We start from the raw sequence: 24988 nt of genomic DNA on the forward strand, positions 1-24988 counted from the left end.
CAGGGGGGTCATGTGGCAATCCATAGGGGAACAGAAAGAAAGGTGGGTAGGGTCTTCAGGCTTGCCCTGGCATTTAAAAAGCGATCTTCGGTGTAAAAATATTGGAGACCAATGCCTTTAAAAAATTTGAAATTTATGTTAATTTTTTTTCCTTTTGACATGTAGGGGTACTGGCTGGGTGGGTTGGGAGTCCCAATAATGATGTAGAAGGCAATGGAACTTTTTCAAACTTTCTAGCATACTCGCGGTAGTGTTTGGGAGTATTCTATCATGGGAGTATGTAGTCAGTCTTGCGCTGTTACTGATGGTGGGGTATATACATAAGGCAGCACAGGTCCATGAGTAATAATAGTAAATAAACATTTGTGATAACTTATCAAAGTAACTTGTTTCCATTAAATTTATTCTAATGAGGAAAATTATTTTTATAGTTTTTTTTATTATATTATGACAGCAATTAAGAAAAGGAAATACGATGAAGACTACATTAAGTATGGCTTCACTGTCATAGAAAAAAATGGGACTGATCATCCTCAATGCATAGCATGCCACAGTGCTTTGACAGACAAACCAAAAGAGATTTTTGCTGCTAAACTTCAAAATTTGAAACTCATGAAGCTGGATGCTATTGGAGCTTTTCATCAATGTGCTTCTACGGCTCTAGCTGACGCCTATGAACTGTCATTGCTCATCGCTAAAGAAAGTGCACATAATCGGAGAAACTCTTGTGAAGCTGTGCTTGTTGAAAGCAGCTGATATTGTGCTTGATGTCGAAAGGAAGAGAAAACTGTCGGAAATTTCACTTTCTGACAATTCTGTGAAACGTCGCATTGATGACCTGGCAGAAGATCTTCAACTTCAAGTTGTGGAGACAGTGTTGGCTTCTCCTTTTTTCACAATTCAGCGTGACGCTACCACAGATGTAGCACAATGCTGTCAGTTGTTTGTCTTCGTGTGATTCATTAACGGTGGAACTGTGAAAGAACTGCTTTTTTCAAAGGAATTGATGACCACATCAAAGGAATCGGATGTTATGAAAATATTTCTGACTTTTTTGAAGAAAATAGAATTTCACGTGGGAAACTGGTTTGTGTGTGCACAGACAGTGCTCCAGCAGTGCTTGGCTCTCACTCTGAATTTGTGATATGGCTGGATTGTTTTCTTTCACTGATAACCACAACTCACTGCATCATAAACAGACAAGCACTGGCTGCTAAAAAGAGAAGTTACTCACCGAAGGAACGATGGTTCTTCGAGATGTGTCCCCGTGGGTGCTCCACGATAGGTGTCGGGCTCGCCCCGGCGCCGCAGATCGGATCTTTCCAGCAGTTTCTGCCGGACCGCGCATGCGCCGGTGCGCACCACTCCCTTGCACGCTCCTGGCCACGTGCGTGATCCAGTCCCCGCCAGTTTCTTGACCAACCGCCTTGGATGCTCCTGAAAAATAATAAACAGAGATCCGAAGCGGGGAGGATGGGCGGGTGGTGGAGCACCCACGGGGACACATCTCAAAGAACCATCGTTACTACAGTGAGTAACTTCTCTTTCTTCCTCGAGTGTCCCCGTGGGTGCTCCACGATAGGTGACTACCCAGCAGTAACCCAAGAAAGGAGGTGAGTAATCGGGTTATGTGCAGCTTGCCCCCGAAAGGACCGCTGTTGAAAGACGGGTATCCTCTTGGAATACCCTGTGTAGGGCATAATGCTTGGTGAAGGTGTCGTAGGATGACCAGGTCACCGCTCTGCAGATGTCTTTTAACGCAATGCCCTTGAAAAAGGCTGTTGATGCCGCCAACGCCCTGGTGGAGTGAGCTCTAGGCGGGGCCAGTAAAGGAGTCTTTCTAAGTTCGTAGCACATTTTTATACAGGATATGATGTGCTTTGAGATTCTCTGCGAAGAGAGACCTTCTCCTTTCGATCTGGGAGCGAGAGAGACTAGGAGTCTATCCGTTTTCCGGAAGGACTTAGTCCTGTCTATATAGAAAGCCAGCACCCTCCTCACGTCCAGGAGGTGTAGGCGCGCCTCTTTGTTGGACTTACGAGGCTTTGGATAAAACGAGGGTAAAACTATAGGTTCGTTAATATGAAACTCTGAAGAAACTTTCAGAACAAAGGCTGGATGCAGCCGTAAGGTTACCGCCTCCTTTGAAAATACTGTTCAGGGTGGCGTTGCCATAACTGCTGCGAGCTCGCTCACCCTGCAAGCTGACGTGATTGCAAGAAGGAAGGTTGTTTTTATCATAAGGAGATGGAGGAAAACTGTGGCTAAGCGCTCAAACGGTGGTCCCGTTAGCACGTTAAGCACCAGGTCTGGGCTCCACGAAGGTAGAAGCGGTTTCCGAGGGGGGTACAGGTTTACCAGCCCCTTGAGGAACCTGGTAACCATGGGATGGGCAAACACCGTGGGCCCTTCCTCTTCATGCTGGAAAGCCGATATAGCGGCAAGGTGGACCTTTAACGAGGATAGGGAAAGTCCGCCTCTCTTGAGGTCCAGTAAATATTCTAATATTACAGATATAGGAACATCAAGGGGAGCTAATTGCTTGGTAGAGCACCATGCAGTGAATCGAGTCCATTTCTGCTTGCAGGTCTTCCTGGTAGAAGTCCTTCGGCTACTTTTTAGGACTTGCTGCACTCCCTCCGTACATGTACTCTCTAGGGAGCTGAGCCATGGATTAACCATGCTTGCAGTAGCAGGCCTCGGGGGTGTGGATGCACTATGGACCCCGGGCTTGCACGAGCAGGTCCGGCGCCACCGGAAGGGGCATCGGTGGGCGGTCCGACATGCGCAGAAGCAAGGGGAACCATTGCTGTTGATCCCAAGTTGGGACTACTAGGATCATGCGGGCTTTCACTCTCCTGGCTTTCTGCAAGACCTTGTGGATGAGCACTGTGGGAGGAAATGCGTAGAGCAAGGGGCCCTTCCACGAGATCGCGAATGCGTCCCCCAGGGACCCCCGTCCCAGTCCTGCCCTGGAGCAGTATTGAGGGCACTTCTTGTGGTGTTGAGTGGCAAACAGGTCTATCTGGAGAAACCCCCAAGCGTGAAAAAGCGGTCGTAGCAGATCGGAACGGATCTGCCACTCGTGTGTGAGTGCGAAGCGCCTGCTCAGCTGGTCTGCCTTCACGTTGTGAGCACCTGGTAAATACGAGTCTTTCAAGGTTATATTGTTGGCAATGCACCAGTTCCACAGCCGGACTGCTTCCGCACATAAGGCACGGGACTGAGCTCCTCCTTGTCAATTTATATAAAACATGGTGGAGGTATTGTCTGTATTGATCCTGACTACTTTGCCTTGTATATAGTCTCAAAAGTGTTTACAGGCGTTGAACACTGCTCTGAGCTCCAGTATATTTATATGCAGCGACTGTTCCATAGGGGACCACAGTCCCTGCATCACCTTTTCGCCCATGTGTGCTCCCCACCCTATGTGGGAGACATTGGTGGTGAGGAAGATAGAGATTTGTGGTTGATGAAAGGGTTCCCCTGTTAGCATGTTCTTGGGGTTCACCCACCATTGTAGGGATCTGCGCACCTCTGTCGTGGGCAACACCACCCTGCGGACGGTGTGTGTTGCCGGTTTGTAGATGCCCGCCAGCCAATGCTGCATGCTGCGCATATGCAATCTGGCGTTCTGTACTACGAACGTTGCTGCTGCCATGTGGCCTAGCAGCTGTAAGCACGTTAGAACTGGCACCATGGGGCTGAAGGTGATGACTTGTACGAGGGAACCAATAGCACGAAAGCAAGCATCTGGTAGATAAACCCTTGCTGTGATGGAGTTTATGCGTGCCCCTATGAACTCTATGTCCTGTGTGGGGTCGATCTTTGACTTCGCCAGGTTGATGACCAGGCCCAGCGAAGAGAACATGTTTGCTGTAATGCGTATCATGCGTAGTACCTCTTCCTTCGAAGCCCCTTTCAGTAGGCAGTCGTCCAGATATGGGAATATAAACACCCCCTGTCTGTGCAGGTAGGCTGACACCACTGCCAGGGTCTTGGTAAAGACTCTGGGGGCCGAGGAGAGGCCAAACAGCAGAACCTTGTATTGGAAATGTTCTTTGCCGACCATAAACCGGAGAAAGCGTCTGTGAGCCGGGTGGATTGTTATATGGAAATACGTGTCTTGTAAGTCGAGGGCTGCGAACCAATTTCCATCGTCCAGTGCCATGAGAATAGAGGCGACTGTGATCATCCCAAAGCGTTGTTTGCGCAAGTACCGGTTGAGGCCTCAAAGATCTAAGATGGGCCTCCAGCCTCCTGTTTTTTTCTCTGTGAGGAAGTATCTTGAGTAAAACCCTTTCCCTTGGAGTTGCTCTGGCACTCTTTCCACTGCCCCTATAAGCATAAGATGGTCCACCTCCTGCTTGAGTCTCGCTTCGTGGGAGGTGTCCTTGAGATGGAGCCTGGGTGGAGGTCATGGCGGTGGGAGCGACTGGAAGGGGATCGCGTAACCCATGGCTATGATCTCCAGTACCCATTTGTCTGTGGTGATCTTTTGCCACTGGGCGTAGAATGGTCAGAGGCGATGATGGAACATTAGCTGTGGATGACATTGCGCGATGGTAGTGATAGTGCAGCCTTCGATCTGTCCGTCAAACTTGTTGCCTTTGGCCCTGCCCCGAGGATGCACGGCTGTTGGGAATGTCGCCTGGGAGTTCTATACTGTTGGTGCTGTTGATGCCACCCTTGTTCGTAGCCCCTTTGGTACTGAGCACGCTGGGGTTGATACGGGTATCGTCTTTGCTGAGGGTAATACTTTTTCTTCCTGTATGGAGGGGTTTTAATCCCCAAGGTTCTGAGAGTGGCCCTTGAGTCTTTACTGGAATGAAGGACCGAATCAGTTGATTCAGCAAACAACTTCTGCATGTCAAAGGGGAGATCGACAATCTTCGCCTGCAGATCCCTCGGGATACCCGATGTCTGAAGCCAGGATTCCCTGCGCATGACCACTGCAGTAGCTGTTGAGCGTGCTGCTGCATCTGCTACATCCAAGGCGATCTGAACTCCTGTCCTTGAGGCTGCGTAGCCTTCCTGCACAATGGCCTTCAGCACCGGCTTCTTATCCTCTGGAAGCGAGTCCATGAGAGAAGTCAGTCTGGAGTAATTGTCAAAATTATGGTTCGCTAGGTGTGCTGCATAATTTGCCATTCTCAACAGTAGGGAGAGGAGGAGTAGACCTTTCTGCCGAATAGCTCTAGCTTCTTGGCATCTTTGTCCGTTCCCCCTGCCTTGTACTGGGAAGTTTTCGACCTCTGTTGAGACGATTCCACCACCAGTGAATTTGGTTGTGGGTGACTAAACAGGAACTCCATGCCCCTCGCCGGGACGAAGTATTTCTTATCCGCTCTCTTGTTTATAGGTGGAGCGGACGCTGGGGTCTGCCATATCGTGGTAGCGAACTCCATAATTGCTTCGTCAAGCGGAATAGCTATTTTAGAAGAGGACGGAGGTCTCAGGTTTTTGAGGAGCTTGTGGTGCTTCTCCTGCACCTCTGCTGTTTGGATGCCTTGCGTAAAAGCCACCCTTTTAAACAGCTCTTGGAACTGTTTGAGATCGTCCGGGGGGTGGACATCCCCTGGGGCCGTAGCCTCATCGGGGGAGGACAGAGAGGAACCACTGGGGTAAGCCTCCCTTGAGACCTCAGGGTCCTGTTGACGATGATACATCCTCTCGCTGGAGGCTTGCGAGGGAAAATCTCAGGGTTCCAGAACCAACTCCCCCTGAGATAGCTGTGTTTCCGTCCCCGTCCGCGATTGCCCTCGGGGATAGTGAACCGTCTGGGGGGACCTGTCCCTGGGGGTGTGCTGTCTATGCCCAGCCTGATAGGGGCGACCATGGCAACGCGGGCACAGTTCCTGGGATGGAGACCTGGACCACTCTCGAGGCGCATATCCCCGGCGTCTGGGGGAGCGAGATCGTCTGGGTGATTGAGACAGTGGTGAAACTGATTTGTGGTAGTACTCCAGGGGGTCCAATCCCAGAAAAGGCGAGGGTGGCCCAAGCCATGGTGATGCTGGCTGGAGGAACGGGGAGGGAGGCGCAGGGTAGACTGGGGGAGGCCCCTGCCTCCTTGTTGGAGTTCGCAGCATAAGGGGAGGGCTTAGACAGAGCAGCCCTGCAGCCCTGTCTGGAGAAGGGCTGCGGTGCCGGGTTTTCTCTGCTGCCTTTCCCCTCCCCTGTGGGGCTAACTCCGCCCCTTTCCGCGCCGGGGATCTCGGCCCCGCTGTCGGCGCCGCACTCGGCACGCTTAACTGCGGTGCCGCGCGGGTGGTCTCCCCCGGCGCTTGCAGGCCACGTGTCTGCGAGCCCTGCACCGTCAGCGCCCCGGGGGTCTGTGCCGCTAGCTGTGGTGCCGCCGGTTCCGGCGCTTGCCTGGCCGCCGCTCTGACCGCGGTGTGGGCCGGCTGTTTAATCATCGGAGGCTCAGCCTCTGCCACGTGTGCTTCTGCGCCACCGCTTGTTTGTAATTGCGGCTGGGGGCTATGTGCTGCACCCATCCCGCTAGCTGTGGCTGCGGCAGGGATCGGGTTGGAGAGAGCTTCCTCCGTTTTTGCACTGATGGGGTGAGGAACGTCGCCTTCCTTTTATGGGGCCCTGTGGGTCCCTCTTGTTGAGGCTGCTCCGGCACGTCTGGTTGGAGGGCCTTATCAAAGAGCAGCATTTTTAGCCGCATTTCTCTGTCCTTCCTGGCTCTGGCCGTGAGCTTTGCGCAGGAGCATTTCTGGATGACGTGAGATTCCCCCAGGCACCTAATACATTGACTGTGCCCATCAGAGGCCGGCATAGCTTCGCGGCATGACTCACACTTCTTGAATCCTGAAGAGGACATTGCGGTGAGTCTTTGAGTTGTTAATAGGGTACTTAGCACCTTCTCTGTGCTTGTTCCCCTCTCTTGGACCCAGCCTGCCGCGGCAGGAGGCCTAATGGCCTTACGTCCCCAGGCCTCCGCTGCTCCTCTGGTTACTAAGGCTTTTTGCCTATGCTGTTATATACTTTTTTTTTTTTTTTTTTTTGCAATAAGAGAAAACAACAAGCTGACTGAAAGACTGAAAAGAAACTCTAAAAGCACTAAGAACATTAAATACGCTGACTCTGGCTGCAGCCTGAGAGGATTCCGTCTGCAGCCGATGGTGATTAAGAAGGAACTGGCGGGGACCGGATCGCGCACGTGGTCGGGAGCGCGCAAGGGAGCGGCACGCACCGGCGCTTGCGCGGTCCGGCAGAAACTGCTGGAAAGATCCGATCTGCGGCGCCAGGGCGAGCCCGACGCCTATCGTGGAGCACCCATGGGGACACTTGAGGAAGAACTTATGTGACTGAATTTGGCCATCAATGTTGTCAATTTTGTGAAGAACAGTGCTTTAAATACTAGATTTTTTTTTTTTTGCTGCTCTTGCACAGATTTGGGAGTGGATCGTAAAACTCTTTTGTTTCACCCGGAGATATGATGGCTTTCCAAAGGTAACATGCTTTCGAGATTATTTGAACTGAAAGATGAAGTGGAAATTTTCCTCAAGCAACAGAAGAAAGAAGAGTTACATCAGGCATTTAAGGACCAAACATTTCAACTTCCACTGGCATATCTTGTGGACGTTTTTGAAACTTTGAACAACCTCAATTTGAAGCTGCAAGGAAACAACGCTGCAAACATTATAGCACACCACAATGCTATTAAAGCATTTATGAAAAAAAATCAGCTTTAGAAAAGTCAAACACAAGCTCTGACACGTAACTTTTGTCTTTTCCGACAATTTGCTCAGTCACTTGAAATGGAGGCTTCCATGAATTTTATGTAGAGGACGTGAAGAACAAAACTGTGTTTCATTTGGACTGCCTTGATGATGAATTTATCTGCTGTTTTCCAGACAACTTTTCTGACAACCCTATTCATAAACTAGTATGCAACCCATTCAACGTTGATGTCGATACATTGCCAGAAGTATTGCAAAAAGAAGCACTTGAAATAAAATGCAATTTTAAAATAAAATTTAAGTGCAAAAGATAATTTTGAAAACTCAAGCTTGGAAGAATTTTGGATATTTCCCAATGTACTTGAAAGTTAAGATGAAGCACTAAGTATTATTCTTCTATTTTCAAATTTAGTCACCTTAAAAACAAAACAAAGAAATTGAGTGGATGTCAAAAATGATTTGTGTTGAGCAATTTCATCTTTCAAACCTAGGATTTCCCAACTTGTGAAGAAAATGCAGCATCATCCTTCACATTAAATTCATTTTGTTTCTGCTGTTTCTGATATTAAATTACGTTTTTATTAAATTTTTGGGTCAAGAAAAACTATTTGTGCTTTTATTTTTATTTTTAAATAAAATTTTATATCAATTTTTTGTTTATTTTAAATTCTGAATTGATTTTTTTGTTAAAAAAGGGATGGATGATGGTAAAGAAGAGGTAGGGGATGTGAAGGTTTCTCAAGCATCAAAAGGGGGGCGTGATGCCAAAACGTTTGGGAACCACTGGTTTAGACAAAGAAAATTAAACTTGTTCTGAATGATCAGATATATTTATACTGGAATATTGTAAATATATCCCCCTTTCCTCTTGCAAATCATAAAATGAGGATCTGTAAATTACAAGAACGTCATAGGAAGAGAATATTCCGGGAGATCCTGGAAGAGATGGAGAATGTAATGCTGTAAGAAAGATTAAGAATATGTAACTGTCAGTGGTCAATGCCAGGCAGTAGCAAAAACCACTTCAAGGAAAAATAAAACCAATCCAAAGGCTGGAATTGCAACAAAATTAAGGTGCCTCACACTTAAAAATTATAAGGGGAAAGAAAAACTGCTATTGAATGAGAGAGTGAAAAAAGACTGTTAAAAAGCATGGTAACAAATTCAAGGAAAAGGTTCCGTCTGAGCTCCCCCCCATCCCCCTCCACTTCCTGTGATAACACACACAAGGGAGCAGACTTGTACGGGAGGAAAATTCAGGGATTCCCCTTCATGGAGTTTCTTTCAGATTGGTCCATCAAGCGTTGAGATATGCACAGAGCTAGTCCTGCAATTTCTGAAAAGATGTGAAAAATGGTATGTGGACGACAGTTCCTTGCAGGTAAACACAGTCCCCACTAGCCCTTCTCAGGATCACTTTCTCCACCATCCTTAGCCTCAACAACATTAATCCATCATAGAATCATAGAACACTAGGACTGGAAGGAACCTTGAGAGGCCATCGAGTCCAGCCCCCTGCCCCAAGGGCAGGACCAAGTACTGTCTAAACCGTCCCTGATAGACATCTATCTAACTTGTTCTTAAATATCTCCAGCAATGGAGATTCCACAACCTCCCTTGGCAATTTATTCCACTGTTTGACCACCCTGACAGTTAGGAACTTTTTCCTAATGTCCAACCTAAACCTCCCTTGCTGCAGTTTAAGTCCATTGCCTTTTGTTCTAGCCTCAGAGGCCAAGAAGAACAAGTTTTCTCCCTCCTCCTTATGACACTCTTTTAGATACCTGAAAACCGCTATCATGTCTCCCCTCCATCTTCTCTTTTCCAAACTAAACAAGCCCAGTTCATTCAGCCTTTCTTCATAGGTCACATTCTCTAGACCTTTAATCATTCTTGTTGCTATTTTCTGGACCCTCTCTAATTTCTCCACATCTCTCTTGAACTGCGGTGCCCAGAACTGGACACAATACTCCAGCTGAGGCCTAACCAGTGCAGAGTAGAGCGGAAGAATGACTTCTCGTGTCTTGTTCACAACACACCTGTTCATGCATCCTAGAATCATGTTTGCTTTTTTTGCAACAGCACCACACTGTTGACATATTTAGCTTGTGGTCCACTATCACCCCTAGATCCCTTTCTGCTGTAGTCATTCCTAGACAGTCTCTCCCCATTCTGCATGTGTGAAACTAATTGTTCCTTCCCAAGTGGAGCACTTCGCCTTTGTCCTTATTAAACTTCATCCTGTTTACCTCAGACCATTTCTCCAATTTATCCAGATCATTTTGAATTATGACCCTATCCTCCAAAGCAGTTGCAACCCCTCCCAGCTTGGTATCATCTGCAAACTTAATAAGCATACTTTCTATGCCAATATCTAAATCATTGATGAAGATATTGAAGAGAACCAGTCCTAACACAGACCCCTGCAGAACCCCGCTTGTTATACTATTCCAGCACGATTGAGAACTACTCTCTGGGTACGGTTATCCAGCCAGTTATGCACCCACCTTAGAGTAGCCTCATCTAAATTGTATTTGCCTAGTTTTTTCAGAAGAATATCATGCGAGACCATATCAAATGCTTTACTAAAGTCTAGGTATACCACATCTAACTCTTCTCCCCTATCCACAAGGCTCATCATCCCATCAAAGAAAGTTATCAGATCAGTTTGACATGATTTGTTCTTTACAAATCCATGCTGGCTGTTCCCTATCACCTTACCTCCTTCCAAGTGCTTGCAGATGATTTCTTTAATTACCTGCTCCATTATCTTTCCTGGCACAGAAGTTAAGCTGACTGGCCTGTAGTTTCCTGGGTTATTCTTGTTCCTCTTTTTATGGATGGGCACTATATTTGCTCTTTTCCAGTCTTCTGGAATCTCTCCTGTCTCCCATGATTTTCCAGAGATGATACATAAAGGCTCAGATACCTCCTCTATCAGCTCCTTGAGTATTCATCAATTAATCCCTCCCCTACTCTATCCTCATGCTCTGTCTTTGAAGAAAGAACATACCATTCTCAGATTTATGCAGCATAGCTGTAACACCAGGTACTCTGGACTATGAGGGGTAAATACCTCACCCATTCTGCTTCAACTCAATTCTGTCCTTTCTACTGTGCTGGCTATAAAATTCAATAACTAGAGAAATCTTAGGCAAAATAAGTTACATTTACAACATATGACAAACCAAAGAAAAGTTATAGATAGACAGACTAAAGACCTTGCTTGAGTTGCCTCAGCAGCTCATAAAAATAAAGAAATGAAAAATGCAAAGGAGTAAGTAAAGCTATAAAAGAGATATTTTTGTTCTGAGCCAAGACGGCAATGACTAATAAATCAGATGTATGAGCTCTGCATAATAATGTCTGACTAACAATTAATGGATTTCTTTCAAAGCAGGTAAGAAGATCCTTTCACCTTTTTTACGAGTTTATACAAACTTTAATCAGGCTTTGAAGTAAGTTTTTGGAGTAAGGGAACTTCAAAGTCGGACACATACTTCAAAGCTCCTGCAGCTACACTGCCTGTCTGTGTTTCCAAACTAGCAGCAGCCATTATGCTAATGTGGTACTGCATATGCATCACAGCACCTCATTAGCCTCCTCTGACCTGCCTGCTTAGCATGCCCCCTTCAAAGAAGGGTACTAGTATAGACTTACCCACAGTCTTAACCTTGGCTTGTAGGAAACAATTAGTGACCCGCCGCCTACCCTTAGATCTCTCGTAATGTCTAGTACCTCTAAGGAGATGCTCACAGGACGTATTCTATTCACTGTCTCCAAAGAGACAGTGTCCACACCAGCCCATTAAGTTAGCTAAGGACTCTCTTGGTGCTTCAATACAATATCACTGTGATGGTTTATGATAAAACTAAGGATAATTGTATTAATAAAGAAGAGAGATTAAAGTGATAATAAGCAAGACAAAAACAGATAAGAATGGTTACAAACAGCAAAAAGAACGCTCTTTCTCCTGCCTATCACTTTGCTCTAGAAAGCTATATCCTTGCTTAACATGGGTTCTTTTTACTGATGACTTGTTTCTGCCTATAGTGTAGAAAAAAGATAAACTGGGAACTGGACTTGATGATGTCTTGAAGTTTCTTTAGGTCCTATGATTCTATTACTCCTAACAATGGTTGGCAAATGGGAAACATTACTGTGGGGGGAACAATCACTCATTTTTCTTGTTTTCCTCAAACCACAGAACTTTTTGTGGTTTTCTAGCCAGTGTTTGATACCAACAAAGAAATATAAAGTTTTCTTTTTGACGTTTCATATACACTTCTTCGTGTCTTCTCCCCTTTCCAGTCTGTTGAAGCACTTGACGCTCTCACTATAGAGACAAAGGCCATGTTTATACTGGGAGACCCTTAATAGTGTACCCACACATTTTTTCAGGAATGAGGGACTGGCGAAAAAGCGGGGTTTAGTTGGCCGAGGTATGTCCACATGACCTCTTTACTGCTGGCAGCACCCTCTGCTGAGAGTGAAATCACACATGGCTATGCTAATAAGAAGCACAATTATGCTAATGAACAGTCATTTGCGATTGCAAGACTGCTCATTAGCATGGAGCTGCTAGGAGTATAGCTCCGTGTAGATGTGGCTGTAAAGTGTTCTCTGTGTTGATTCAGGTTATATAAGCAAAGCTGTGCTGCCAGAGCTAGCAGAACTTCTTCCACATACTCTTGAATGAAACAACCTATCCCGGTAAGTGCAGTTTTGATGATTTAATTGCATCTACTACCCTATGGGCTACGAATACACTAACGAGTTTTGCCAGCAAAACCCCTTTTTGTCTACAAAACTAGTGGAGCTCCCACATATAAAGTAGGATTTGTTGCCAGTATCTCAACAAAACCGAGCACCGCTGCTGACAACCTTCTGCCTCTCTCAGATGAAGAACAGTGCCTTTTGTCGACATGTTCTGATGACAAAAAAGGCTGTGCGGATGCTCTGAGAGGCCTTCTCTTGACAGGCAAGGTGTTCAGGACAATGGGTGGCCCTGTCTGCTGTGCTTTGGGATGCCTGTTTTGTCAAGAGTGTGGCTGGGCAGTCCGGCCACTCTGTCGACAGAGTGCAGTGCTCTTCCAAGTGGCTTTTGTGTGTTGCTGCATTCTGTCGATAGAGACTTTTTGACAGATCGCTGTAGTGTAACTGTAGCCTAGCCCTGTGACTACAAGGGCCCCTTCCGAAAGGAAGGGGCATGTTAATGAGCGGGTTCGAAAGATTCTAATGAGGCGCTGCCATGAATATGAAGCACCTCGCTAGCATAATGGCGGCCACAGCGATTTGAAAGTGCGGCTTTCGAATTGCACGCTGCCTGCGGAGACGGGGACCTTTCGAAAGGACCCCCAGTTTTTGAAAGCCCTTCTTCCTATCTGGTGTTAGGAGGAAGGGGCTTTTAAAAACTGTGGGGTCCTTTCGAAAGGTCCCCATCTCCACAGGCAGCGCGCGATTCGAAAGCCACACTTTCGAATCGCTGCGGCTGCCATTATGCTAATGAGGCACTGCATATTCATAGCAGCTCCTCATTAGCATCTTTTGAACCCACTCATTAACATGCCCCTTCTGAAAGGAAGGGGCTTGTGTAGACCCTGCCCAGGGGTTTAGCAGTTATGTTGATCAGGGATCACAGCTCTTCATATTCCAGACCAAAAAACTATGCCAGCAGAAGTCTGTAGTGTAGAAGTAGCCTAAGAGAGGAAACTAGGCAGAGATTATGTTGTTTTTCTACATGTTTCATATTCGTATATAATTAATTTATGTAATTTTGCAGAGAACAAAAAATGCTACTAAATAAAAGAGCATTTAAAAAAAAAAACTTAAAACATCCAACATCACATATATTTAGAGTCAGAGCATCATCTAGTGGTCATTTATTAAAGAAAACTCTGCAGCCCGATTCTTCACTGCCTTGCATCTTGTGCAGTCATATACACCATTGTGAAATGACAACAACTAGATTGGGATAAGATATTATGCCCTCTCTGTGCTGGTGTAAATGACTATAAATAAATACCACATAACTGTGTTGCAGTTATCATCTGTCATAATATATACATTGTGCACTGCAGTCCTAAGTGGAAAAATCTTGATATCTTTATTCCATGTTTAGACTTCATTTAGGTAAACTGTAAATGAGTCAGATCCTCAAAATTTGGTTCACTGTATGCCAACCAAAAAGAACTGTAGCAGCCATGATGCTAACTCAGGCAGAGGTTGTCTTTTAAGCACTTACACAATCCGTAGCAAACAGGGCCTTGGGCTATGCGTGAGATTCCTAGGGAATAGAACAATACAAATGAATGATAATAGTGTAAGGAGTGTGCCAGCAGGAACTCAATGCTGCTGAAGGCTGGGAGGAATGTGTCTCCCAGAGATCATTTGCATGAGAATGCAAAGGTGTGCATATGTGATACCTTGCAAACAAAGCCTGATGGCTAGCAAGGAAGCAATGGAATGTTGTCTATTGTAAACACATTGTTGTAAAATCACAATTTACGCTAACACTCAGTATAAGAATTGTGAAGTCTCACCAATGCTCAAAGTTGTTGTGGGGGACAGGGCAGTAATTATAACTGCATAAGACATGGATTGCACAGGGCTCCCCAGTATCTAAAGCATTATAAAGCAAAAGGGAAGGTAAGGGTTGAACTAGCTAGTTGAGTGTCTTGGCCTTGCCTGTGTCTTGGTCATATACCTACTGCTAAGCCTACTTTGACTAGTTCTTCCTATCTGTTAAAAGATAAAGGCTGGGTCTACACTAGCCAAAAACTTTGAAATAACCATGCAAATGGACATTTTGAAGTTTACTAATGAAGTGCTGAAATACATATTCAGTGCTTCATTAGCATGTGGGCAGCCACAGTACTTTGAAATTGACGTGGCTTGCCATGGCACAGCTCGTCCAGATGGGGCTCCTTTTTGAAAGGACCCTGCCTACTTGGAAGTCCCCTTATTCCCATCTGCTCATAGGAATAAGGGGACTTTGAAGTAGGTGGGGTCCTTTCAAAAAGGAGCCCCATCTGGATGAGCCATGTAGTGGCGAGCTGCGTCAATTTTGAAGCGCTGTGGCTGCCCACATGCTAATGAGGTGCTGAATATGTATTTCAGCGCTTCATTAGTAAACTTCAAAATGGCCATTTGCATGGCCATTTTGAAGTTTGGGACCAGTGTAGACACGGCCAAAACTGGATATCTGTATCTTTTAATGAGACTCGACTTTTGCAGTTACTGAGAGCTAAAATCACAGGGTTTTGCTTCAGGCCAAACCCACAATGGATGGTGTGACTGGCAGATGTCTGGTAGGAGCAGCAGATGGCCAGGCATCCGTCAGGGATTAAGCCAAACACTGAACCAGCGTAAAGGTGGCACTGCCTCTGGCTCAGTGAGGGTGAGGTGTCAGGGTCTGCATGGACTGGACAAAGTTGTAAGTGGGGCATTTGAAGGTGGATTGCAAAGAAAGTTTGGTGTGTGGATTGTTTGTCTAAAGTATTGGACTGATGAGCCTCTGAGGGAAAGGCCACTGCTCAGTCCACTTGAGCTGGGACAGTTACTTGAGGATTGGTTATGAACTCTGAGGCTGTGTCTACACTAGCCAAAAACTTCGAAATGGCCATGTAAATGGCCATTTCGAAGTTTACTAATGAAGCGCTGAATACATATTCCGTGCATCATTAGCATGCGGGCGGCCGCAGCACTTCGAAATTGACATGGCTCGCCGCCGCATGGCTCGTCCAGACAGGGCGCCTTTTTGAAAGGACCCCAGCTACTCTGAAGTCCCCTTATTCCTATAAGCAGATGGGAATAAGGGGACTTCGAAGCTGGGGGGGTCCTTTTGAAAAGGAGCCCCATCTGGACGAGCTCCACGGCGGCGAGCCGCGTCAAGTGCTGTGGCTGCCCGCATGCTAATGAGAAGCTGAATATGTATTTCAGCACTTCATTAGTAAACTTCGAAATGGCCATTTGCATGGCCATTTCGAAGTTTTTGGCTAGTGTAGAAGTAGACTGGGTGTGGTATTTCCCAAGCTTATGCCATATGATTTTTCTCACCTTTTCCATTACAAGTTTCTTTTCTACACTTAGACTCTGTGCTTGTGACTGGGGAAGCATTGCCTCTCCAATGTGCCCAGGGGTGTGTGAATTTCCCAGGCTACTGGGTGGGGGCTCGCACTGGTTCTTATGAAATGGATGAAAAGAAACCCCTCCATGTTGAACCTGGCCCTGGTTGCTGCCGATTCCTTCTGGCAGAAGGGTTACAATAGTAATAAGAATGGTTATGCTGTGTGATATTTAGTCCTCCAATTTTAGAAGTTCTAATGCTATTTTATCACAGTGCATTATTAATTTTAATAGTCATATGGGATTCTTGCTATGAAAATCTGATTTCCCGTCAGCAATTTCATTTTGACTCTCTTCATGGACTGGCATTTTTTAAAATTGTCTTTAATAATTCAAAGTTCTTTTTCTGAGGCTACTAAAATGGCAAATTCCTATTGAAATAACCTCTGCCTGACTGATGTGGTCCCACAAACTGATGGGATATACATTATGCATAGGAAGATCTGTCTTAAAAATGTCTTAAAATGAAAGATTGGTAATAGCCATATCCTCTTCCCACTTTGCTGTTCTGAAGAACTGTTATTGGAGAAAGGATGATCTACTGACCAAGGACAGAGAGTTAGCAGATCTGGACAGTGATTTTGGACTTCTCATAGAGTTGCTGCAATTAGAGCAACTCCATGTCAGGCCTAGTGTCTAGTAATTTGTATATGTCCCCATCATGCGCTGGGGCTGCCCCACACAGACATATCTCTCCCAAATTAGCCGTTAGATGTAACCTACTTCTGCATCAAAAACAGAAAAATAACTGAATATTTTTAACAGATGATACAGGTTGAATCCCTCCAGTCCTGTAGTCTCTGTTCCAGCAACATCTGTGGTCCATCATGACTTTAGTTAGGTGGATGTGCACTTATCATAGGTGTGGCCAAGTTTCCTGTGGTCCCATAAAGTTTGTGTACAGCCACTAGTCCTGGCTCTCAGTGTTCTGTGGTTAAATTTAGCACTAATTTACTCCTATGGCTTTTAAGAGTCTAATAAGCAGTAGAAATGTTGATAATCCTGCTAGACAATACTGACCTCTTGTGGTTCAGCAAATTCTCTGGTTTGGCCGTGGGCAGATCCCCAGGGTGCCTGACTAGAGAAGTTCAACTGGTACCAGCCTAAAAGTGTACTGCAATTTAATGTGGCAAAGAATCTTGATATTCTGAGAAGACATTCAAGAAGAATCTTGATATTCTGAGAAAACATTCAAGATATGGGGAGTGCACTGAAATTTAAGCATGACTTCGCTGTTTGCATGCAATATGACCAAAAAAAAGCATTCAAAGTCACATGGAACTTTTTTTTTTTATCTTGCAATGTTGAAATGGGAAAAAAATGTTCCTGTCAATTACAAGACAAATTGGTCCTGACCGATATAAATGTGTGCTGTGATGCACATTCCTTGATTTACTAAACTAGGCCATTTTTATACACTTTGAAATAAGGTAGAAAATATTGAATTTTAAAACAGCAGCATGAAAGAGAAATAATTTAGTCAAAAGGCTGGAGAGACAGAAATCTGTTCCTTCTTGTCAGAGATTTGCCTTGCACATTAAACTTTAAAAAACCTCATGCTTAGATCTATCTCATGCCCTAAATCTTATGAGAGTCAAAAAAAGAAACTCCACCCTTTTCTGTATCTATGAGAACAGCAAGAAGTCCTGTGGCACCTTATACACTAACAGATATTTTGGAGCATAAGCTTTTGGAGCATAAGCTTTCTTTGCCCACAAAAGCCTATTCTCCAAAATATCTGTTAGTCTGTAAGATGCCACAGGACTTCTTGTTGTACCCTTTTCTTCTTTCTTTATTCATGCCTCCCACAGAGATAGGCACATACTTCAGATATAATTTTGGAGGAAGAGGGAAAAAGTTTGCAGTACTGTAGTCCTGATTGCACAGAACTATGTTAATGAGACCTGTGAATGTTTTTGACCACAGCTGCCACACAAAGGAGTTATAGCATTTGGTGCACGTTTCTATTAACCTCTCTGCAATCCAAACTGCAGGACAATGTAGAGATCCTCAAGTCTAAAGTTTGCTCATTTCAGTACGTGACAGAATGTTTGAAATTGTATAGTTTGCTAGTTCTGAACATAACCGTGGTTGCATTGACAGTATAGCCACGTCTACACTAGCTGGCTATTTCTAAATAGCCATGCCAACTTCGAAATAGCGCCCACCGCGCCTACACGTGCTGAGCGCTATTTCGAAGTTGAAATCGACGTAAGGCAGCAAGGCGTCGAAGTCGCTATCCTCATCAGGAGGTGGAAATAGCGCCCTACTTCGACATTGGACGTCGAAGTAGGGAATGTGTAGACTATCCGCGTCCCGCAACATCGAATAGCGGGGTCCTCCATGGCAGCCATCAGCTGAGGGGTTGAGAGACGCTCTCTCCAGCCCCTGAGCTCTACGGTTGCCGCATGCAGCAGCCTCTTAAAGCTCCCTGCCCCCTGAGTTCCTGTGCAGGAAGGTGAGAGTGCGTGCAGGCAGCAGCACAGCCATGTGCACAGCCTGCACGTCCTCACCAGCCCCAACCCAACACCCAGCACCCATGGCAGCCAGCCAGCCCCCCAAGCACCCACAGGGCACCCCCCCCAAGGGGACCCAGGGCTCCCAGCCTGCCAGCCAGCAGGGGAAGAGGCAGCAGGGCCCCTCCTGGACAGAGGCCGAGATCTGGGACCTGCTGGGGCTCTGGGGCAAGGGGGAGGTGCTCCAGGTAATGGGGAGCAAGAGGCAGAACGCGGATGCGTTCGCTCGGCTGGCCGAGGGCCTGGCTGCCCGGGGTCACCCTGCCCACACTCCTGACCACGTCAGGAGTAAGGTAAAGGAGCTGTGGCAGGGTTACACCCGGGTCCGGGACACAGCCAGCCAATCTGGGGCTGCCCCCGCCTCTCGCCCCTTTTACAGGGAGCTCAGGGAAATCCTGGGTCCCTGGTACACCTCCTCCCCCCCGGCCACCCTTGACACCTCGGCCGATGAGCCCCAGCAGGCCCTGGAGACGGAGTCCGCCCCGGAGGCCAGCCCTGCACCCCAGGGGTCCCCCAGGAGCCCACCCCTGGGACACTGGAGGAGGAGTCCTCCAGCAATGGGGGACTCCAAATCAACCTCCCCTCCCGCAGCCCCAGCAGGTCGTCCGCCTGATGGGTGTCCCCCACCCGTGGGAGCGGACTGTCAGGTATGTACCCCCCTGGTGCACACCCCTGGAGTTAAGGGGCAGGGACAAGAGACATAACCAGGGCCCTCCACACATCCAGATGACCATGGCCCCGAGGAAAGCAGTAGCATGTCCCTCAGAAGAGTCCATCAGCCCCTGCCCCCCAGCAGGACAGCGCCATGCCCAATCCCTGGGGATGGGGGGAGTGGAACCTAGGGTCCCCCATAGAGGTGGGGTTGGACACCCATCATCATCAGCAGCAACATCTCCGGGGGACGGGGATGGGGAACCAGCAACAGAGGGGTGGGGGGACAAGGGCCACGGCCCACACTAACGGCTGTCTCCACTCTTCTTCCCCCCTCTATTCCGCAACTGCACCATCGGAGGGCCCAGAGAGCACTGGCGCGGCATCTGTGGTCCCAGACAGCCCACCGGGGCCATCGCAGCAGGCCAGCCCCTCGGCGGAGCATGGACCAGCCCCAGGATGAGCCCAACAGTGGCAGAGCCATCCGCAGGCATCCACGGACCCCCAGCTGCTCGCCACCCTCCAGCATCAGCTGGAGGTGTCCAAGCGGCGCCTGCAGGTGGAGGAGCGGCAGCTCCATCTCCAGGAGTGAGTGCTGGCCTGGCACCAGGAGGCTTGGAGGGCCTTCATGCGCACCTTCCAGGACATTGCGCAGCACTTGGCACCCCCTGCCGCTCCACCCGCCACTCTGCCTGCCATCCCTCCACCATCAGCTGTCCTGGGTCCTGCTGCTGAGGGGGACCATGGGCCTCCTGACACCGCCCGGCCCTATCTGCTGGTTCTCCCGGCCCCCACCCAGCCTCGACGGGGCCTCCGGCCCAGAGGTGGGTCATGCCCTCCCACGGGTCATGCCCTCCCACACCAAGCGCAGGACAATAGGGGGTGTGTGACTGAGGATGTTGCCCCCCAAGGCCCCCCTCCTTTGGACATATTCCCCCAATCCTTGTAAATAGTTTTTGTTCTAACCCTGTTTAGTACCTGCCCCATGTACATAGTTCCCCCCTTCTTCTTTTAATAATACATATTGCACAGTTTTGTTTCAAACAAAATTCCATTTATTTCACTTAAGTGTGGGGGGGTGCTCTCGGGTTCTCTGTGGTGTGGGCATGGGGGCAGGGAGTGTTGTGGAGGATGGGGGGGTGCAGTGGGTGGCTCACCCGCAGCTGGCCCTGCCAGCGTTCACCCCACAGCCTGCTCAAAATGGGCCTGCAGGGCCTCCCGGACCCATATCCCCTCAGGGTCGACCTGGCGACTGGGGGCAGCAGGTGGCTGGACGTCGGCCCTGCCAGCCACCACAGCCCAGCCCTGGAAGAATGCCTCTCCCTTGCTTTCAACCAGGTTGCGGAGTGTGCTGCATGCACCCACAACCTGGGGGATGCTGGTGAGCCCTGCATGCAGGCAGGTGAGGAGACACCTCCAGTGCCCTTTGAGGCAGCTGAAAGTGCGCTCGACCACCTGGCACACATGGTTCAAGCACGTGTTGAACCCATCCTGGCTGGCTGTGACATGGCCTGTGTAGTGGTGCATGAGCCAGGGCCGGAAGGGGTATGCCGCGTCTGCGACGAGGCAGAGTGGCATGGTGGTGTCCCCCACAGGGATCTCCCGCTGGGGGATGTAGGTCCCCGCCTCCAGCCGGGGGCACAGGTCTGAATTTCTGAACACCCAGGCATCGTGGGTGCTGCCAGGCCAGCTAACATAAATGTCCAAGAGGTGGCCCCGGCTGTCCACCAAGGCCTGGAGGACCACGGAATGTTATCCCTTCCCATTCAGGAAGCGTCCTCCACTGTGCTCCGGGGCATAGATGGGGATATGGGTCCCATCTACAGCCCCAAAGCAATTTGGGAAGCCCAGGCTGGCAAACCCCACGATGGCAGCATCCGGGTCCCCAAGCCGCACGAGCCTGTGGAGGAGCAAGGCATTGATTGCACGGATGACCTGCAGGGGAAGGACATGAGAGAGCACCAGTGAGGGGTGTGCAGGGTGTGTCTGGCCCTCCCTCAAGGGCTCCCCCCTCCCCCGGGTCCTCTTACCTCCATGAGGACAGCCCCGATGGTGGCCTTGCCCATGCCAAGCTGCTGCCCAAGGGATCGGTAGCTGTCTGGAGTGGCCAGCTTCCAGACAGTGATGCCGACCCGTTTCTCTACAGTGAGTGCATGTCGCATGGGGGTGTCTTGGTGCCGTAAGGCAGGGGTGAGCCACTGGCAGAGCTCCAGGAATGGCTGCCGGCTCATTTGGAAGTTCCGGAGCCAGCGGTCGTTGTCCCACTCGCCGAGAACCAGCTGCTCCCACCAGTCTGTGCTCGTGGGGTATCTCCACAGCCAGTGGCATGTGCGGCGGGTGGGGGGCTGGGAGGGCAGCAAGGTCTGGGGCTGCTTCCTCATCCCCTGGGGGCAGCTCATCTTCCTCAAATAAAAGATGGTCAGCTGCCTCCTGCATGGCACTGAGCAGGGCAGCCACTGGTCCTCCAGGGGCAGGTGTGTGGGCCTCTGGCTGCTGCTGCTGCTGCTGCTGCTGGGGGTCCATGGTGCTTCACAGGGTGTGCGTGCTTGTGGCTCTGCAGACCGTGTGCTGTGCAGGCTGAGTGTGTCTGAGAGGGGCCCTTTAAGGGAGCGGCTTGCTGTTGCCCCGGAAGTGCTAGTCCGCCCTGTGACCCTGTCTGCAGCTGTTCCTGGCACCCTTATTTCGATTTGGGCCACTTTTGTGTGTAGACGCTCCCCTGCAATGCCTATTTCGATGTAGTGCTGTCCAACATCAACGTTGAACGTCGACGGCACCAGCCCTGGAGGATGTGTAGACGCTGTGCGTCGAAATAGCTTATTTCGATTTCGCTACATTGAAATAAGCTATTTTGATGTAGCATCCCAGTGTAGATGTAGCTTGTAACTGTTATATTGGATGAAAAATATAGCCTCCTGAATAAATAAATAGTGGAAAGTTTGGTTTTGATTCTGCAATCTGAGCCAAATCTTTGTAATGGTCAGTGCCACAGCTAAAACCAAAGAGTTGAGCCAGAGAACATCATCATGTTTTAAATCAACAATTCATGTCAGGGCTGCTCCCCACTCTGACACACCCAGTGCTGGAAGTAGGGTCCCACAAAATCTTTAAAAAATACCTTGCCCGTGAAAGGCTTTGCTTAAAAAGCTTCCCAAGGTCACAGATTCCCTGACCGTGGGGGACAGTTTGCCACCACCACCCAAGCGGGAAAAGACTCCCTAACACAGGAAGACACACACTCTGGATGTCTCCCTGGGGGGTACCCCAAGCTATGAACTCTCCCTCAAGAGAGGGAGCTTAGACACAAAGAAAAGTAATGGAGTAGCTGACCTTTCAATCGCAAGGCATGAATATATACAGGCCCTTCTCAGGACACAGGGATCAAATCATTTGCTTGGAAAAAAAAAGGAATTTATTCACAGCACAAGAGAAAATAAATCATACTGGTTGCAGCACAGAGAATTACTTCCCTGGGATTCAGCTTAAAAGTTACAGGGGAAAAGATCAAGTCATTAACCAAAGCAACTAAAAAAAGGTCAGTCCACACTAAATTCAAAATAACCATAACCTGTTCACATCTAACTACGTATTTCCCTTCTATTTACATATCTATGAATGATTTTGAGATGGTCAGGACATTTACTGGATTCATTCCAACTGCTTGAGAGCAATCATTCTGTGTGTCTTCCCTCTGCATCAGACAGGCAGGCGAACATCCCTCAGACTGCAATTGTTCTCAGTTCAAAAAAGTTAATTTTCCTCCCATTGGCTTACCTGACCACCCCCTGCTGCAAGTTCTCTCTGTTAAGGATTAACCCTTTCCCTGCACTCATTCATGACCTCATAAAAGAAAGATATTCTTTAAAAATGGAAAAACAAGTGCACAGAAACTCACTGCAGAATCTTAGTACTGAACAATCTGGCTAAAGCTACACTATTGCTTCTATTTTGGGATACATTGTCTTCTGAAATAGAAACCTTGCAGTACTTCATTCACTACAACCCCTGTTGAAAAAACACAGCACTTTTTTCTGGTGGCCCTCTTCTGCTCTTGGATGAGGAAGAGCACCTGATTTCAAAGGATCTTTAAAAAAAAAAAAGTATAGATGCTCTGGGGGCCCTTCTTTCAAAAGAGGAGTCCTCCATGGTGCCGGCCAGCTGGAGCTCGGAGATGCCTTGGCCAGTGCTATCAGAGCTCTATGCACCCTGTGTCTGGCCACCTTAAAGATGCAGAGAGCCTTGGAGACCCCGGCAGGAAGCTGAGCATGTGGCGGCACCAAGGATAGGAGATGAGTGGACTCATGCTCTCATACCCATCTTTGCAGAGCGCGGTCTACTCATGTGGGTCAGCCAGCCACCCTGCAACCCCTAGGAGCTCCCCAGGGAACTGGCTGAGGGGCCCCAGGAACCTACCCAGGCCCACAAAATGGAGGGCCCCCTCCTGGACAGATTCCAAAATCAGGGAAGCCCTGGGCCTCTGGCACGACGAAGACATCCTGAGGGAGACGAGTGGCAAATGGCACAACACCCCCACCTATGGCTCACTGGACACTGCCGGCTGGCCTGCGGACACTCCACCGAGACATTGGAGCAGGCCCAATCCAAGGTTAAGGATCTACACCAGGGGTATGCCCAGGCCAATTGTTGCAGCCAGGATGACAATGCCTACATGGCCGTCCTTCCCCACCAAAACAACCTGGTGGAGCAGCAGCCGTGGCTGGACGAGGCTGACCTGGCATGTTGGCGGGAAGCGTGGGCTGAGCTCATGGGCAACCACAGGAGGATCAGTGGAGTCCTGAGAGAGTAGTCAGCACAGCCTGTTGCCCTGCTGCTACCCCTGTCATTCTCCGACTGCTCTCCAGAGCCTTCCCCACTGAACCTGCTCCCCTGCTCCCTCCTGACCTCCCCTGGGCCTTCATGCTGGACTTGCGTGGTGGGTCATGGCCATGGTGGGCGCCTAAGTGTCATGGGTCTGGCCTGACCAGCCCATAAAACTGTCCATGAACCCTTCCTTATGGTTCACTAGGGCCTGCAGCACAACTGAGTGGTAGCCCTTCCTGTTAATATAGCAGGCCACGCTGTGTCCGAGGCACAGATGGCGATGTGGGTACCATTGAGGGCACCAAAACAGTGTGGGAAGCCAAGGGCGGCAAACCCAGCAATTACTGCATCCAGTTCCCTAATGCAGACGACTCTCCAGAGGAGCAGCAGATTGATTGCTCTCACAACCTGCAGGGGTTGGACCATGAACACACTTGTGAGTGCATGAGCGGGTGCCCCCGGCCCTGATGAGCTCCCCCACCCCGAGCCCTCCATGCACCACTCCTCACAATTGCACTCCTTGGGTAGTTATCCTGTGGGGGGGGTGACAGTCTCCCAGGGCTAGGTCGCCCCACCCCTTGCCCCCTTTTGCCCCCAACCTGGGTCCCCCTTTCCTAGGCCCCACCTCCCCTCTCCCCATGCTGGGTCAGTGAGCCAAGAGTGCCTTGCTTCCATGAAAACAACCCTGATGGTTGACTTGCCCCCTCCCTCCCGAAATTGCAGTCCCATGGAGCAGTAGCTGTCTGGGGTGGCCAGCTTCCCCACCACAACAGCGACCTACTTCTCAAGAGGGAGGACAGGCCACATGTGGGCGTCCTGGTGTCAGAGGGCAGGGACGAGCCAGCTGCAGAGCTCCAGAAATGTCTCCTTCCTCATACTGACATTCTGGAGCCATTGCATGTCATTCCACTCACCCATCACTAGGCCAGTCTCACCAATCAGAGCTGGTCGCATAGTACCAGAGGTGCCTGATCACTTGGTGGGCTGAGTGCAGCTAGGGCCCTGGATGTTGGGCTCCTTGGCCCCAGTGGCAGGTCTGTTCCACCAGAGGGGCTGGATGGCAGCTGCGATGATGCTGATCAGCAGACCACCCATGACATGGATGTGGTGCTGGAGTTGCTATGGTTCCATAGCTGCGACCTAACAGATTGTCCCTGCACTCACTCTGCTTTGCTTTGGTCA

At 48.9% G+C, this 24988-nt stretch overlaps 1 pseudogene; it reads left to right on the top strand.

Annotated features, from left to right (window-relative positions):
* The first annotated feature begins 447 nt into the window (after positions 1-447).
* Positions 448-24274, top strand: LOC142017936 (protein FAM200C-like; annotated as a pseudogene).
* The last annotated feature ends 714 nt before the right edge of the window (positions 24275-24988 follow it).

The sequence above is a fragment of the Carettochelys insculpta genome, chromosome 9, assembly GCF_033958435.1.
Source record: "Carettochelys insculpta isolate YL-2023 chromosome 9, ASM3395843v1, whole genome shotgun sequence".
Classification (NCBI taxonomy): Eukaryota; Metazoa; Chordata; order Testudines; family Carettochelyidae; genus Carettochelys; species Carettochelys insculpta.